Below are 19634 nucleotides of genomic sequence, written 5' to 3'. Positions count from 1 at the left end.
AATTTTCCATTTGTGGTTGTATCAGCTCAGAGGAGAGGACAGACTACCCAGATCCCTTTTAGATGACAATTTTTATACCTTTTTTTTTTTTCCCCCACAACATGACATACTTCACTTGTTCATGCTATTTCTAAGTGAGTATGGAAGTTTACCCTTGTCCTTACTAAGCTGTATTATACTTTTTAATGCCATTATGTAATCCAATTAATTTAGAAGTTTAATCCAAAGTGCCTGGACTGTGCTTTAGTTATGTGTCATCTGTACATTTACTACAAGTACAGTTTATTCCATCTTCAAATCATTAATGAAATACAAATATTTGCCAAACACAGGACTGACTCCCATGAAACACTCATCCATCCAGGATGGATGAGTATTTGCCTTAGAAAGGTTTCACTAATATTTCATTTGCCTGCTTTCAATCGAATGCACAGTATTTGGTAAAATCTTAGTTGTTTTATGTTGTGAAATTAAGAACTCACAATCAGAAAAAGAGAGCAGGGTAGGAGAATAGGGCTTGGGAATCCTGGTGGATAGAAGGATAACCAACAATGTGCACTTGTGGCCAAGAATGTCAATGGCATCCTGGGGGGTACTTGAAGAAATGTGGCTAGTAAGTTGAAAGAGGTTCTTGTCCCCCTCTACTCTGCCCTGGTGAGGCCTTATCTGGAGTATTGTGTCTAGTTCTTTTAGTTTCAATATACCACACTTTTGAAAACAAAACTGAATGTACTTCTGTATATGTTATACTTTGGGGGATTTTTCCAGAAACACATAATGGAAGAATTCTTGCTTACTCCCCCAAAAGTGTAACATGTTTCCATATGATTAGTGGAAGTCCTACTGTACAAGACAAACTAAAATTTTGTTTCTTAGAAGGGGAAGAGATTGAAACAACCCTGTATATGCTATATCACTTCCTTAGCATTGTGATTCCTATGAAATGAGGCCAATATAAGATGGAAGAAATAAAAAATGCTTTGTTAACAGTGTGTGTATGTATATATATTCTTATATATGTGTTATTCTTTGATTTTTTGGGTAACTTTTCATAAGTACCATGAAGTACCTGTATATTTATAAATATTCCACCTTTATGTGTATTAGAAACTAAACACATTGTAATTTAATAAGAATAATGAACTTGTGTATAGTTCAAAAATTTAGCATGTGGTCAGAGTTTAGTATGTGGGCACATAACATCAGTTGCAAATAAACCTGCCTTTGACTTCAAGAAGATTACAGAATCATTGTGGGGAGACAATTTGAATATGTAGGTTTGTTGTATGCTTAAATGGATTTTGGAATCAGCATTTTAAACAACTGGTCAAGGGTGACGAAAGATGGAAACTAATAGCTGAAAAGGATCTTGCTGGTTAAAATGTCTTCCTACTTGGATTTTTGTTCGTTTCATATTATACTATTTGTGAGCTTGCCTAGAGTACTTTATGCAAGATTCAGGGGCAAACCCCCTCACATTGCATAGTATTTAAATAATTGAATGCTTGCAGAAAAGTGGGGGTTTGATGAGTCTGCATTTTTTATTGAAATCAAATATATTGTGAGCACAGGGAAACATAACTCAGTGCCCTAAGACAGTCCAGTGTCATGGTCAACATCTGAAATTTGCATGAGAGGTTATTCAAAAGAAAGACAGGATACTTTCCTATTGTATTAGCATGGTAACACAATTCTTTGTGTCTATTATCATGATCCACACAAACTCTGTTACGAACAAGGTCTGAGTTTTTATGAGCAATAGGCTTTTATGCAGATATATTTTATTAACCTAATTAAAAGTTTGATAAAATATAAATTATATTTATGTTTGTGTCTCCTATTTGCATTCATTAGGGAACCCAGATCACCTCCATTGACTTCGGAGAGGGCTGGTCAGGTCCTATCTGTGTAAATCTTGTGAGTTGTCATAGACTCATTGTGTTTGATTTACATGTGAAACCTGCAGACTGAGCACAAATGCTAACCAGACAGCTGATAAAAAACACAATACTAAAGCAACATTTGTACATTTCTTTAACTCTTTTCTTACAGAGACCTCCAAATGTTTTTCAGACATTGTTAAGTTAACCTTCATGTCTTGGTACAATAATATCCAGAACACCAAAATACTAATGTTTACATACTTTATTATATTTATCAGTTGTTTGATTCCTTGCCACTTCATAATGGACTAAGACTCATAGCACAAGTTTTCTTAAATACAAACATGAAAACTGCTCCTGTCTCAACCATCTCACAGACTATAAGCCTGACTAATGATTTGCATTAATTGGCAGCAGGAGTTCTTTAAACTTGCCGTCTCTCTGGTGAGACACGTCTGAGTAGCTCTAATGCATATCAAAACCAAACAAGCTTAAGTTACCCAGGAAGTGGCTTAACTTCACTGAGAGCTTGGTTTCAGGCAACCAGTTTTGTTTCTTATTTGTGACAGGCTAGAAGCATGTATACTTGCAGTTATCAAGTCTCAGCTGAGGGTTGTAACTCAGCTTCTTGTGGCTGACCTGCTCGTACCCTAAATTTTGTACTGCTGCAGATGACAAAACTTAAAATGAAGTAGTAATTCCAGATTTACAACCATAAACAAAGAAAAGTTGTATAGAAAGCTGACTGATTCAGGTGTTGAATCTAAGCAAAAAGGTGTATTTCCCACCATGTAGCTATGAGGACCAGGAGTCCTGCTGCACATCCCAAAAGCAATTTAACATTGATATTTGGGAAACAGGTCCAAGATGATAGAGGAATGGATCAGTGTTTGTGTGTAAAGCTCACCTGGCTAAGCTGCTTCTCATTTGTGTGAGAGTCTGATCCATTGTCCAATAATGCCAGGGGGCAGTCTTGCAAGATATACCTTGAGAAATATGTTGGGATCAAGCAAGATTTCTGCCTGAGAGAAGGGGAGAATGGTGACATGGAGGAGAGCAACCTCAGAGTCTGTAACAGCCTGCTGCTTGGTGCAATGTAAACTAACGACAAACCAGCACACAGATTTGCATAGCCAATAGCCATGGTCCTTCTGTTGCAGTGTCTCTTCATGCACTTCTGAGAGTCTCTAGACAAACATGTTAGCATGACCTGTCTGTCTTCTTTATATATTTTACTTTGTCTTGATTAGCCCCCCTGAAATGTATTAAAAATTACTTCAGTGGGTGCTGGATCAGTCCTTGGATTCTCTATAAAACAGTGTTATGCACCTAGGTTAAGCAGCTCCTAAGGGGGAAGAAACAGATGCCAGGAGTGTAACAGAAAGGAGCTTTTGAAGAAAAAGTTGTGAAACAGACCTGTTAGCAACTGGTACTTCCAGGGCTGAAAGTCACCTTAATGGTGGGGGGACAGGAACAGCACATTGGGTGACATGAGCCATGTGCTTCAGTGCTTGTTGCTCATGGGTGGGCAAGGCAAACGTGCCAAATTCATGTCTGTTTTGTAGCATTTGATATGTATCTTAATATAGCTGCTCTTGATTACTTGGAAATATTTACTCTATAATGAATGCAAAACCTAACAGTTACTGTAGTTGTTTTGAGAGCATGGATTTGATGGTCACTGCTGCACAACAGTAGCCTCTAGATAGTTTATAAAAAATAAATTAAACCAAGAACTGCAAAGAAAATAACTAGATTTAGGTAATGCCAGAACTGAAGCAGACCATTCATCTTTAATTTAACCCACTTATGCGTATGGGTTTTATTATTATTAATTATATAATTGCTTTTTTTGGTTTTCCTGTAAGACCTATCTATAGGATGAATGGTGTTTATGGGATAAGCTGCTATTACATAGATTCTTTTATTTCCCTTACTTTGTCTGTGCAATATTAATTTACTTTAATCAGTCGGATGTACTACAGCTGCCTTTACTTTGTCAGTTTCACCTGCAAGTGCTTTTTCATTGTGTTAAAGTATTTCCTGAATGTTGCTCTACTTAGTGTGTGTGCAGAATGTGTAATTCTGTAAATCCCATATAGGTGTACCATAAACACCATCATAGTTTTCATACCGTCAGGGTGCTGTCAACACCACATTAAGAGAAAACAAATTTTGCCAGGTTTTATTTTCATCATTGTTCGGTCAAATGCAACATGGCTCATCAGTAACAAAGTTTTTAGTCTTCTGGTTTCCTTGAGTTCTAATGTGAAGTTACACATCCTAGGTTATGCAGGCTCACACCCCAGAGTCCTTTTGCTTTGGTTCTAGAGGTATATTGCCACTGCATGATAACGCAGCTACTACATGGTTGCAAAAGAATACCCATGTCACCACAGTCAGAGTTAAATCTGATCAAATTAAATGCTGAGGAACAGGATACATCAGCTTAGTAGAGCTGTGTACTACCCTGTGGTATCTCTGCTTGTGACCCTGACTCAACTCACTTAAGTGCTCCTTCATGACATTGCCTTGTGTTAAATAGCACATACCAGCTAACAGCATGACCAGCATCTCAGTAAGAAAAACAGGGCTGAGATGACACTGACACTGCTCACACAATTCAGCTGAAATAGAGCTCTTCTCCAGGCTGTACTTTCATCATGGTAGACTGTGGTACCTTTCAACAACACTTCTTTTGGTTTTGTTGCTCAGTAGGAGACAACTTTAAGAATGATAATAGAGCCATTCTCCTAGGCAAGAGAAAAGAACAGGTAAATACTGACTCTCTGTAGGGAGGATAACCTTTAACCATAGCCCAGTACCTTAGGGAAAGGCCTTTGATATGAGAGATGTTGTATTTTGCTGATGTTTTCCCTTCACTTGAATCATCATATAAAGTGACATCCAGACTATACACTCTGAGTTCCAAAGTTTGGGGTAGTTATAAATGATTACATACTTTTTCTTTTTGCTGGAATGGAAAAATGGTGGCAAACAAGTTAAAGGAGACCTGAAGGGACAAAGGAAGCTGTAGGTACAAGATGAGTCAGGAATGCTCTATGTTTTAGTGGTAACCTGTGGAGGGTTGTAGGCAGTACAGGATTCAATATTCCAGAGCTTCAGCTGCTGACATTAAAAAAATAAAATATATATATCCTCTGTTACATAAAACTATTCTGGGCCCCACAGAGCACTAGGGTCTAATTGCAGCTCAGAATCACTTAGTATTTTTCATCCACAGGGAAATTTCAGTGAAGCCTCCAACAGCAAATAGCCCTGATGGAGCAGAGCTCTATGATATAAAAATATTTTTAAAAAATCAGGAGATTTAGGGAATTTTGAACTTTTCCTTGCAAATTCCATACATCTGTATATAACTTTCCTGTGGCAGAAGGGAAAACTTGAAAAGACAGAACTAGAACATGGTCTTTAAAAAAAAAGTAAAAATGAATCAACCATGCGTAAATGGTTGCATTGTTCATGAGAATAGGTGACAACACATTCACCAAGAGCTGCTGGTGATTCACTCCCAGGTTGTTCTGATTCATGGGTAATTCACATTCTTCTCACAGTGCTTTTCAATAAACATCTAACCCTGATCTATAATACAGTCAGTTCTAACAAGCCAGATTTCAAAAGGTTTATCCATCTAGCTAAAATGAACCTCAGTCATCTTTGTGCACAAAACACCCACATAGGCTATTTGTCTTGGACTTGAGTGTTTGGCAAAAAGCCTGACTTAAGCCTTGAGTATGAGACCTTACTGAAAAATGTTGTCATTCATGGGGAGCCAGGCCGGGAGGGGGTTGGGGGTTGGTTGATGTCCGGGACTGACCCCACCCTCTGTACTTAGCTCTGAGCTTCTTGGCAAAGGCAGAGAAACCACAAGACAAGTTTTATCATCTGTTAAACCTGTCACATGAAAAAGAAAATGACTTCAATTAAATACTTCAACAATTATAGTACATTTTCATTAGGGGTATATCACCTAATCACAGTTCAAATATTTTTTTAGTGTATAAAGTTTACAAAAACCCTCGACAAACCAAAAACCCAACTCAGTGCTATTTGCTGTAAGAGCTTTAGGAGAGTCTCCTTGTAGCAATGGTATCTCCTCCCACACCTGTGGAATATCTGTTAGAAAATATGGTGATTATGGATTGGGTCATAAGTGAGTTGGGCAAGCAGCTAGAGATGGGCAGATGTGAACAATTCACTACATCCCTCTGTCATATCAGAGTAAAAGGGGAAGAGTTTAGACACAGGATAGAAGAGGAGTGGGCTGAAAAATATAGGCAGCTTGTAGTGGCAGGACATGTTCCCAGTTCAGGTATTGGGACAATAATGACATATGGAAGCAGGAAAGGAAACTCCTAAAGCTGAAGGAAATGCCTAGCCTGGTAGGTTGTACCTGCCTCAGACAGTTATCTGATGAGTCTGTCTTTTTCTTATATTTTGGCAAGACTTACTTAGCTTGTCTTGCCAGTAAATTCTCATTTAATTGAATTGACAAGCACGGACTTTTATAAATTAGAGCTTCCAATCTGCCTCAAATTCAGCTGTTTTTTTTTATTTATTGTAATGCAATGTCTGCCACATGAGTTAATATATTGAGTCACTTACAGTTGCTGAAGAAGAAAGCTGATAAAATATCTTTGCAATGGTAGAGAGTAGACCTATGATTTTTTTATGCATTTTTTTTCCTGGCAGTGTGCTGGCTTTAAGCTTCTCATATTTGGTTTGGCATGAATGGCACCTTTCATTATTATTCTTTTCTCAACTTTAGGCAGTGAATGCCTGGCTGCAGTTTCCTCCCATCGATTGCAGTGTCTCATTTGATGATCATGAAGCACTAGGAGCATATGTTGAAAGAGCTCCGTCCTTCAAGTCTGGTGAAGTCCTGTTAGTTGTTGGTCAGCCTTAACTCTCATTAAATTCAGCAAGAGTGAAGGCTTCTTTGTGCTTCTGCAGTTGACAAGATGAAACTATAAATGTATAATTACAGTTAGATAATTTAACATTAGGTATTATGGGGTGTCTTGAGATACCTCTGTCCTTTCCTTCCTTTTCCCCCTTTCCCTTCCTAATATTCTACAATCTTATACTATGTGTGAAATTATAAATTTACCTTTTATATTTCTATTTCCATGTTTAACATATTTTATGCTTCCAGCATATTTTTATGCTTCCACAAATTCCAGAATTTGTGCCTGTGTGCATATTAGTCATTAAGACCAATTTTGAGGGATTAGACTCTATATGCCAGTGAATATAAAATACCAAGCAGTCTATTTTTATGAAAGACATCCAAAACAATATTCACACTCAGATCTCTGAGACACAATAATCAGGAAGACATTGTGAAGAGTAATGGTGTTCAAGGAAATCATATTTGCACATTTTGTGTGTTTGAACAGAAGTGCATGAGAGTGTGTTTTTGCCAGAAAGTATGTGCACCCTGTGCATTAATACTTTGCAAATATAGTTGCTATATATACATTTTTTGAACAGTTTGCCAAGTTTTACTCAACAGGCTCATGATTATTAAATGACAAACATTTGCTTGGAGGCTGACGACTTTTATGCCAAGTTTCAGTCCAAATTGCCCACCACAATTTTTGAGCTAAGGAGCCATGAAAAATGAAATGTATACTGGAAAATAAGGAGGAAAAAATCAGCTTTTGCAGTTTTGCCAGGTGAGTACTTAAATAGTTGATTCTAAGCTTACACAGTAATTTACAATTACAATTAGCTGCTACAATCTGTATATTGAATGATGCAATTTAGGAAAGAGTTTTGTCTGATTGCAAGGAGCACTTAAAAAAGACACTTTGACACACCACAGAGTTTGGAGTTTTATCAGGATCTGATCCAAAGCCTTCTAAAATTGAGGGAAAGAGACCCACGAACTCTAAGAGCTTTGGGCTGGACCTGACTGACAGTATAAAATAGATTTTTTCCTCTCTCTACTTAAAAGTAATGCAGACTCACCTTTTAAATTTTGTAGGTTAAATTCTATCCAGATTATCAAGCTGAGCTAAGGATCTTTAGTATGCCATGAGCTATATAATATTAAAACTCTTCATAACATTAATTCCCCATTGAAAAGTCTCCTGTTCTTCTGTGGTCACAGTAAGTTGAGTTAGAAATAGAGGCTACAGTCTTTTGGATTTTTTTCCTGCATACATATATAGTAGAAAAATTCACTTGTCTCAGACACATCTATGCTTGGATAAAAGAACCCTGTAATGGTATTGCTGTAACCCTAGTCTTTTACCCCATACAGCTCTTATCAGAATTCTTTTCCACAATAGCAAAAATACAGAATGAGTCTCACTTGTTTATGTCATAGCACCACAATGATCTCCTTGCAGTACAGAAGTCACTGTCAATCACCCCTGTTGGTAGCTACATTTAGAGGTTAGGTTGGGAGCATTTAGAAAACAGAGACTGCATCACTGTGTGCCTGCTACGGCACCTGCAGGGAATTGATCATACTTGATTACAATATATGAAATCCAAGCTTGCAATACACCAGTTATATTACAAAGCTTGTATGTAATCAGGGGGAAAATCCAAGTGTCTTGCTGTGTCACAGTAGGGTTGGAAGGTAGAACAGAAAATATAGGTTGTCTGGAGGTATAGAGGGAGGTTCAGAGATTTTTTTGTTTGTTTGTCCCAACAGAAATCCCTAGACAAGCCAAGAGCCTTGCGATGTTTTCCCCTTTTGGACAAGAAAGGGATCATCCTGGATAAGAAAGGGAGAGTCCAAGGAAAGGCACTATGTGAGGCAGCAATATACCATACCAGAAAAGGAAGCACTGGATGATACAGTGAAGAGGATAACCCTGGTGGAACTGCTGTAGAATAACAAATTACCATGAGATAGTCTTGAGTTGCAGCAGGTACTTTAGTCTTCCATAAAAATTAGGAGAAAACATTGGCTTGCAACAATATAACTTAAATCATTTAAACACACTGGCAAAATCTGCTTCTACAACAAAATCACTAAAATCCTTATTGCTATTTCATCTTCTGATTTATTCCCTCTTCTTGACATTCTCCATGTTAACATTAGTCAGCAACAGCAATGGATCATTAGAGTCATAGCATGTCCACAACCTGATTGTGAACCACATGTGTAGAAGATGCAATGTTCTTAGACACTTTGCTCAAACGCTGCAAATATGAGCCAGATATCATACTATATTTGGTACATAATGCCAGTTATATATAACTTTCTTATTGAACTCTCTTATGTTAGAAATTATTCACAGTCTTAATCCTCAGAAAGTTCAGATGGAGTTCCCTCAACTATATTTCTGGAGAAAGACCACATCTCAGTTCAGCTTCAGGCCAGTGCTGCATACCTCCATCACCTGATCTTTTATTTCCACACTTATGGTCTCTTTCTTGAACCTCAACCAGGCACCTATACAGCTTAGGTAAAGCAATACTTTCTCTTGATGGAAGGCTTTGGTCATGATAGTAATATCTAATTTTCTTTTCATTCTTTTATTCCCAATACGTGCCAGAATTGTACCATAGAAGGACACTGTGCAGAGACTTTGTTGGAAATCAGTAATTTATCAATGCAAAGCCAGATCTCCCATAACAATAATAACTACCTAAAGAACACAAAGTAAGTACGCTTTAGTCCATCTAATACTTTTGCATTTCTCATTTAACTTCCTGATACAGTGATACTCTGAATGTTAACATTGCTACATTTTTATGTATGTTATGTGTATGATAGAAATGTATGTTAATAATGCTAACTGTAGAAAAATACCTTCCAGATTATGTGTTTAAGGCATATTAATAATAACAAAAAATCTATGTATGTGTGTAAACTTATTTATAATATTAAGTTTGTTTTGACATTACTTAGAGGTTATTCCTTAAGTATAAAGCAAAATGCAGACAATCATACAGAACATATTCCAGTAAGGAGCTGAGTGAATCCTTCATTGTTCTGGGAAATAGTGTTTATAGGAATTGAAGCTGCTAAATGTCTTTCAAGATGAGCTCCTTTTTTATCACCTTCATAGAATCATAGAATAATTTGGGTCAGAAGGGACCTCCAAAGGTCATCTAGTCCAACCCCTCTGTAGTGAGAAGGAACACCCTCCCCTAAATCAGATTGCTCAGAGCCTTGTTAAGCCTGACCCTGAGTACCTCCAGGGATGGGACTTCAACTACCTCCCTGGGCAATCTGTTCCAATATTTCACCCTCCTCACAGTAAAGAACTTGTTCCTAACATCCAGTCTAAATCTACTCTTCTCTAATTTAAAACCACTGCCCCTTATCCTATCACTACAGGCCTTTGCAAATAATCCCTCTCCAGCCTTCTTGTAAGCCCCTGTCAGATTCTGGAACACTGCTATTAGATCTCCCCAGTGCCTCCTTTTTTCCATGAGGAGCATCTCCAGCTCACTCAACCTGTCCTCATATGAGTGGTGTTCCAGCCCTCTGATCATTTTCATGGCCCTCCTTTGACCTGCTCTATCAGGTCCATGTGCTTCCTGTGTTGAGAGCTCCAGAGCTGGACATAATACTGCAGCTGGGGTCTCACCAGAGCAGAGTAAGGTAGCAGAATCACCTCTCTTGACCTGCTAGCCATGGTTCTTTTCATGCAGTCCAGGAAGAGATTGGTGTTCTGGGCTGCAGGCACACACTGTTGGCTCATGTCCAGCTCATCCACCAGCACCCCCAAGTCCTTTTCTACAAGTCTGTTCTCAGTTTCATCATCCCCCAGTCTGTAGGATTGTCCTCGCCCAGGTGCAGGTCCTTGCACTTTGCCTTGTTGAACCTCATAAGATTCCCCTCAGCCCACCTCTGCAGCCTGTCCAGGTCCCTCTGGATGGCATCCTGTTCTTCAGGCTTATGCACTGCACCTCTTAGCTTGGTATCATCTGCAGATTTGCTGAGGATGCTCTCAATCTCACTGTCAATATCATTGCTGAAGATATTGAACAGTACTGCTCCCAGTACAGATCCCTGAGGGACACCACTTGTCACATGTCCACAGACAGTTCACCCATCAAATCCATATCTCTCCAGCACAGAGAGAAGGATGTTGTGGGAGACTATGTCAAAGGTTTTACAAAAGTCCAGATAGATGACATCTGTTGGTCTTCCCTTGTCCACTTGTATAGTTATGCCATCTTGGAAAGCCGCTAGGCTGATCAGGCAGGACTTGCCCATGGTAAAGCTGTGCTCTCTGTTTTGAATCACTTTCCTATTCTCCATGTATTTCCTTATAGATTCCAGAAGGATCTGTTCCATGATCTTCCCAGGTGCAGAGGTTAGGCTGACAGGTTGGTAATTTCCAGGGTTTCCTTTTTATAGACAGCTGTAATGTTGCCTTTCTTCCAGTCTCCAAGGACTTCACCTGACTGCCAGGACTTTTAATAAATTATGAAGAGTGGCTGTTGCAAGTACACCAACCAATTACTACAGAATTCTGGGACACATCTCATCAGGTCACATAGATTCATATATGTTGAGGTTCCTCATGTGGTCCTGAACTTGATCTTCCCTTATAGCAGGAGGGATTTTACACTGCTGATCTGCACCTAGTGGTCTATCAACTTGAGAGAGGGATTGAGAAGATTGCCAGTAAAGACTAGGGCAAAAAAGTTAGTGAGTAGCTCAGCCTTCTCATCTATTGACACCAGCTCTCCAATCTCACTCCTCAGAGTGGGTATGCTTTCTTTAACCTTTCTTTGCTGGTTAGTGTACCTGTAGAAGTCCTTTATGTTATTCTTTGTGTCCCTTGCCTTCCTGACCTCATCTCTACACAAGTGGGCTTTGCTTCTACACTCCCAGGTTACTTGCTTGTCCCTACTTCCACTGTCTGTGTAGTTCTCTCTTGCTCTTTATTTTGACCCTCAGGTCTCTTCCCATGCTTGCCTGATTTCTTAAACGTGGGAATTGAGAGCTCTTGTGCTCTAAGTCCTTAAAGATCTGCCAGCTCAGCTCTGCTCCTGAGGATCCTTTCCTGTGGGGTCCTACTGATTAACTCTCTAAGGAGCTGAAACTTTGCCTTCCTAAAATTTAGAATCCTGACTCTGCTCCTTGCCTATCTCATATCCCTTAGGACTTCAAACTTCACTAGACCATGATCACTGCAGCACAGGCTGCCCCCAGTCTTGACATCAATGATGAGTTCACTTGTATTTGTGACCACCAGTTTCAGTATTGCATTTCCTCTGGTAGGGCTGTCTATTATCTGGCTTAGAAAGTTATCATTGAGGCACTGTAGGTGACTCCTTGATTGCCTACAGCTTGTCATATGTATTTTCAGCAGATGTTGGGCTAGTGGAAGTCCTCCAGCAGGACAGAAGCCTACAAGTGTGAAGCTGGAGCAGGAAGGCTTCATTGGTGGGCTCCCCTTGATCCAATGGCCTGTAGTAGATGCCAGCCACATGGTTCCCTTTGTTGCCTTTGTCTCTAATTCTTATCTATAAGCTTTTGACCCATTTATAGCAGGTCTTCAGTGACGCTTTCTCACACTGTATCCCGTTCCTGACATAGAGGGCAATGCCTGCACCTCTCCTTCCTGGCCTGTCCCTTCTGAACAATTTGTAGCTACACTCCAGCTACAGGATTCATCCCACCAAGTCTCAGTGACAGCTACCAGGTCATAGTTTTCTAACCATACAGTAGCTTCCAGCTCCTCCTGTTTGTTGCCCATACTGTGTGCATACACGTAGAGGCACTTCAGCTGGGCAGTTGGCTGCATTACTGTTTGAAGAGCTCCCTGGATTTTGTTGAGGTATTTCATGGGGGTTTCCTTGATGGATTCTTGCTGGATTCATGGGGGTCTCCTTGTCTCAGGAGCCCCCAGCAAGCTGATCCTCTGTTTATCACACCTAGCCTGATTTCTTCCCCCTTCTCCCTTCCCATCTTGTTTAAAGTCCTAACAATGAGTCCTGCTAGTTCCTGGGCAAGGACCATCCCTTCCCTCTGAGAAAGGTGGCTCCCATCTGGTGTTAGCAAAGTTGGTGCCACATAATCTAACACGTTATGAAAGAATCCAGAATTTTGAGAGATTTCACCCTACCTGCTCGCCCTGCCTGTGTGAACTGCTGTGCAAACTACTGTGTCAGACCCTCCCTGCTGTGCCACACCCTGTTTGCCCACCCTGTTTGCTGGCACTCTGGGTCTCTGCTGCTCCCTGTGGACATTTAAATAGCCCACCCTGGGCAAGAGCAATGCCTCCTCAGATCTTGAGTGCTTTGTTGATGGTTCCTGCCCAGGGCTTCGAGCTCAAAAAAAGCTGCTTGCCTGTTGCCAGAAAAGTCTCCTGTCTAGCTCAGCCTAGCTTTGATTTGTCATACAGCCCTTAGTGTGTTGCTTCTGAGATGTTTCCTTGACTGGGCCAAAAAGGGTCCCACACAACCTAGAGCCTGGTTAAGGACATATGAATAACAAACCAGAGGAATGAATGAAGCTGCTAATTTTGACTCCTGTATCACCTGCATTTCAGCTTTGTATATTGTTAAATGGCAAAGCACGGATCTGAAGTCCTTCCTGAAAAGAGCTGCTAGTTGACACAAAACAAGCTTAAGCCCAGTTAATAAAGGTTGCTCTGAATGTGAATTTGATGAGAATCTTACATAAATATTGTGTATCTACTTCATCTTGTGAAATGATTTGTCAGTGTCAAACTGCACAAGTGAGTACCAAAATATGTAACCTGTTTTACAAATGAATAAGTTTAACAGGTATCTCCCCTACTGAGAAACAATTTCCCTTTTATAGACCCCACCTGAAGTGGGTGAGTGCTGCATGGACATACTGTTTTCAGTCTGCAGCCAACATTTAAGCGTTAATCCAAAATGACAGTTTTATGAGAGATCTTAGTAACTCATGAAACAATTCGAAGAATCCTTTTCTCCTTTCATAAGTGAGGTACACATACAGGCAATTCACAGATGCAGAACAAAGGAAGGACTCCCTTCAAAGTGCAACGTGGTCTAAAGATATGACCAATGCTTGCAAATATTAGAAATTTAAATCAAAATGTCTTTTCCAGGTTAACACTTCTGATCTCTCAAGTACCAACATAAAAAATGTGTTAATGACAGTTGACAACATCAACCTTCCTGGGCAGCTAGTAACATCTTACCTCACAGAGCTATCATCTCTCTACATGTCAACTTGCAGTCCTATGCAGAGCTTAGTTAAAGAGATACATGTGTTGTTACTACATTCAGATCAAGCTCTACTACTATTAAATACAAAAGCAATTTTAAAAGCAATGATATAGCTGAGATATAAGCCCATAAAACAGAAGAATTCCCAGTTAAATCTATGACTGCCCCCTCTGCTCAGCTCTGTTGTGTCTAAACATTTCAGCCCACAGGGACCTATAAAAGAAATTCTCCGCAGTAGATGATATTACATGATCCATGTGGTCATTTGTAAATGCTGTAGTACATATAATGCACCAAGGAATTCACTGAGGTTTTTATATTAGTATCTTGTTTGGTTTGGTTTTCCCAGCTGAACAGTAATGGATCTCCATAGATTGGATTTTTATTAGATTACTATGCTGTCCTTTTAAGGAGGTGGTCCTCTCTAGAGATTGTGGAAAAACAATTTATAGAAGATAATCTAGCACAAGAATCTTCTGGGATCAGAACAAAAGAGAAGGACAAAGTCCTCATTTAATTCTACATCCTTAGGACATCATAGCTAAGTGCTTGGCAGCTAAATCAAAGATTCCCAGTCATGGTAACAATCTCAGTTTTGGACTTCTCTAGACTTATAAAACATGACAAAGTATAAAAGATCATGGTGTTTGTGGAAATTTTTCTGCAAAGTTATGAATAAATCTGATTGCATTTAAACATTTCCTTGTGGAATTTTTTTTTTTTTTTGGTAAATGAAAATTAATGACTGCTTTCCTGGGGGAAAAAAAATGAGAGCTGCAGACCTCAAACTAACATTTTTCCTTTTGTCAAAATATAAGTTTTTTTTTCAATAGAGGAAAACAACCTACAGTAAGCACTAGCACAAGTTAATAAGTATGGCCATGGAATAGCACAGCTGTCACTGAAGCTAGTGACCTATGGCATGTCGACAGGAGCATTCAGATACAGAATCACCGCTCAAGGAACCATGCTTGTGAAAGCAAGAGAAAGCAGTTTTCTATACCTACATACCAACAGAGAATTACCCTTCTACCTGTTAGCTTGTTTTTCAGATGGAGCCAAAGGCCTATGCATTCCTTGCTTTTCTTTATGTGCCTGCAGTAAAGGTTTAGCAGTCCTATAGAGGTAATATGGTGGTGCCTTTTAAATTCTCCTTTCATTAATGTAATCACAAACATTTTAATTATGTTATAACAATGCCAGTATCTAAGCATGTAATAGGTATATAATACTCCCTGCAAGAAAAGATTTGAAGTCATATAATGACATTGCTCGGTATGTAGCTTTTACATTGTTACTCAGATTTGCTGTCTAGAACAGTTTTGTTCCCTGTTCCCTCTGATTTATACTTTGTGGAATAACAGTAAAGAGGCTGAGTACTTTATGGGGAACAATCAGCCTGGCAGACAAGCAGGGGTCTTTTTCTCCATGAACACTTTTCAGCATGACACAAATGTTAATTTTGTATTAGGAGGAATGTGCCTCAGGTCGCAGAAGAAGGCTGAGCAGGAACCCTGTGTGTGCAACGGTATCTGGGGGTGCACCTTTGGACTGAGTTGCACCACATCTCTTCCCCCATCCCAGCACTGCTTTGCACACCCTTCCCCATCATCAGACTGAAATGCAATAACTGACTGTGCAAATCCCATAGAGAGTTTGTCTATAATTTTTGTAACCTATAGATGTATATAGGCAGTAGAATGAACTTCACTAATAAATTACTACTGGTAGTGCTGAGATTCAACAGACTATGTATTTTAGTATTCGTAGCAAATTTGCAGTGTCGGATAACAGTCCCATTGGCAGGTACAAAGCGTTTGTGCATGGTGAAATCAGAAAACTCTGTGAAGTATTGAAGTTTTTTCACTCAGGAGTTTCACTAAGAAGAGCTATAATGGAAGTTCATGTCTCAGTTTGATAGCAGTTTCAAATAACTAATCGTACAATATTACAAAATGATTTAGGTAAAGGATAACAAATCTCTTTTGCGAAATAAGATGTTAAATGTTTTGAGGTTTTTAAGTATTATATCAGTTTTTGCAGTACATTTTTGAAAATTTAATCTTTCAAAATTGTATGATTAATGCAGGGTAGTGAGCAATACTAGAATGACAACTTGCTGGATAAGAAATTGGCTGGATGGTTGCACTCATAGAGTTGTGTTCAAGAGCTCAGTGTCCAAATGGAGACTGGTGATGATATTGACAGTGGTATTGATTGCACCCTCAGCAAGTTTGTGGATGAGACCAAGATGTGTGGTCCGGTTGACATGCTGGAGGGAAGGGATGCCATCCAGGTGGACTTGGACAGGCTTGAGAGGTGGACCTGAGCCAACCTCATGAAGTTCAACAACACCTGTGTCAGGGCAATCCCAAGCACAAATATAGGCTGAACAGGGAGTGGCTTGAGAGCAGTCTTGAGAAGAAGTACTTGGGAGTGTGAGTTGGCTAAAAACTCAACACGAGCCAACAATGTGCACTTGCAGCCCAGAAGAGTTGCACCAAAAGAAGTGTGACTATCAAGAGAAGGGAAATGCTTCTCCCTCTCTACTCTGCTCTCATGAGACTCTGCTGGGAGTACTGCATCTAGTTCTGGTGTCCTCAGCATAAAAAGGACAGTGCATTGCTGGAGTGGGTCCATAGGAGGGCCACAAAAATTATGACAGGGCTGGAGAACTTTCCCTATGGGGACAGGTTATGAGAGCTGGGGTTGTTCAGCCTGGAGAATAGAAGGTTCTGGAGTGACCTTATAACAGCCATCCAGTATGTGAAGGGGGCCTGCAAGAAAGATGGGGAGGGACTTTTTACAAGGGCTTTTTTGTGATATGACAAGGGAGAATGGATTTATGCTCCATGAGGGTAGATTTAGACTAGACATTAGAAACAAATTCATTACAGTGAGGGTGGTGAGACACTGGAGCAGGTTACCCACAGGGAGGTTGTGCATGCGCCCTCCCTGGAGGTGTTCAAATCAGGATGGATGAGACCTTGAACAACCTGATCTGGTGAAAAGTGTCTCTATCCAAGGCAGGAGGGTTTAAGCCAGATGATCTTTGGAGTCCCTTCCATCCCAAACTGTTCTACGATTCTATGATACGATTATTCTTTGATATCATCATTAAGAACTTTTCAAATACTTGGTCCCACATCTAAATCTTATTGAAGTTAGAAAGTGATTGTAGAATGGAGTTCTAGGAGCAGAGTCTTAGGGAACAACATCACCAGCTGTTGGTAAATCTTTTCTCTTAATGATGACCACTAAACTAAGCTGATATTATTTGTGAGCTTAAATTAGCATTGTTTGATGCTGCTGATGATTACAAATAAAAAAGGTAAGTGGTAAACAAGAGTCAGATTACTAGAAATAGTTGAGAGAGTTTGGTGAGACTGCATTTGACTCACAAAGATTGTCTTTTGCAACTTAGGCTGAGCAGGAAAATTTCATTAGTATATGCATTTAATTAGCTCCATACCATAGTTTCCTTGCAGTTTATTATTCAGTAGATGAGAAGACTGATATCAGCCTTACAATCTGTGATTTTTGGTCTTTGCAAAAGGACTTTTTTTCATGAGGAAGGATCATATTTATTAAAAACACACCACTTTATTTTAAAATAAAATGTTCCATCTTCTCTTTCTGATTTAAAAAATGCAAAATACAGACTTTCAGTGTTACTTGCAAATGTGGCAAATCCAGTCCTGCAATGAATTCAAATCTGTACATTTCATAAAGGCTACTTAGGGACAAGATAGTTTTAGATCTAAGAAACATGTAAAAAATGACTCATTGTTAATAGGGTGAGCTCTTTGCATTTGGATTAGGGTTAACTGACAGTATCCAGTCACCTTTTATTCTCAGAGATTCCACCAGAGAAATGCTTTGTGCTGGCCTGAAAAAGAAAGAATTAGGTGTTCCATTTATACTATTGATCTTAATAACCTCATCTCATAAATACCTACTTTATGACATCAATAAAAAGAGAATAGCAGCAACTCCTAACAATAGAAATTGTTACTTTGTAATTCAAGCATTTCATTGAGCATCTCAAAGAGACTCCATAGTGGTACAGTAGAGATATTTTATTACAGGTTTTTAAATATGTGCACAGAGAGACCATTTTTTTTAAACAAGTGAAGATTCTAATTAATTGAGCACACTATAGCTTCTAGGTCCCACAGTTATCGCTGTTCTTCTTTTTCATCTCTTATCCTCCCCCTGTTCTTCATCTCACATATTAAAAGAAGCATATCCCTTTAAGGGCCTTGGTGGGTGTAGGACTAATTTGTCACTGGGCTGAACTGGATGAAGTGAAACAGATCATTTTACACAAGGGTCGTACTTCCCTGTTACCCTGCATTAGCATGCTGCAGATGGAAATTATCTACTCTTAGAGGTGGATGGAGAAATATTCCAGATAGAGCTATTCTCACTTTCCATAGACACCTTTCTGCAGCTGGACCAGGCCAGGGCTACCCCTGGAGCTCTCATCCACCAAACAGTCACCACCAGGAGGAAGTGGACATATGGCACTGCTTGTCTCCAATGAAATCTCCCTCAAAAGCTGAGATCCTATTACCTTGCGCCTAAAGCAGAGGAAGGAAACAATCAGAAATTAACAGAAGAGGAACCAGAGCCTTCCCTACAATGGAAGATTATGTGCTCATTATGCAGGCAGTGTCCACATTGTTGCACCTGAGAAGGGATAAATAATCTATCACATCTGGTAGAATAGCAGTCTCAGATCAGCCCCAGGTGTTTCACAGGTTACGGTACATAAAGGACACTGATACAATTACCTGAGAAATAAATGTGGAATACTCCCTCTTGATGATCTTACACATTGATTTAGATGAATTTTTATATATAACTTTGTGTAGCCATATTATTCCTGGTAAATCATAGTAGTGTCCTTCCAACAGAGTTGATTTTTGAACTCTTGAGGAAAGTCATATGTTTTTGTTTCCCATAGTCTTAATCAATTTTTGAAGACAACCATCACTAGAATGTATAGAACAGAACAGAACAGAATAGAATAGAATTAGAATAAGAATAAAATATAAGAATAAGAATAAGAATAAGAATAAGAATAAGAACAGGTTTAGTTCCAGTTGAAAGAGACATACCAAAATCATTTAGTCCAGCAATTTGCCCACTTCAGTGCTGATCAAAAGTTAAAGTATATTATTAAAGGCATCGTCCAAATGTCTTTTAAAAACCAAAGCATTAAATATTTGAATGCTTGAAAATAAATATTCAAAAGCCCAAGAGTGACTAATCTTTATTACAGTATTTTGCCCATTAGAATTTGCCTTTTCTGGGATTATTTCATATGAGCAATGTCTAGTTTATTTCATCATAACTATTTTTCCTGTGAAAGTCTAAGGGGTGTGTAATGGATATGTAACATCTAAAAAAATTACATTTTTTGTTTCCCTTTTTGTTTTATTAAAAATGGCAGAACACTATTGTGGACTAGATGAGAAAAATAATGCCAAATGTTCATCACTGAACTGCTGCATGCAGTACAAGTACTTCCTTGCACACCTAAAATGTTGCTGTTTTAATTGCCCTTGTTTGGAATTT

The sequence above is a fragment of the Indicator indicator genome, chromosome 4 (assembly GCF_027791375.1).
Source record: "Indicator indicator isolate 239-I01 chromosome 4, UM_Iind_1.1, whole genome shotgun sequence".
Taxonomy (NCBI): Eukaryota; Metazoa; Chordata; class Aves; order Piciformes; family Indicatoridae; genus Indicator; species Indicator indicator.
This window is presented reverse-complemented; position numbering follows the sequence as displayed.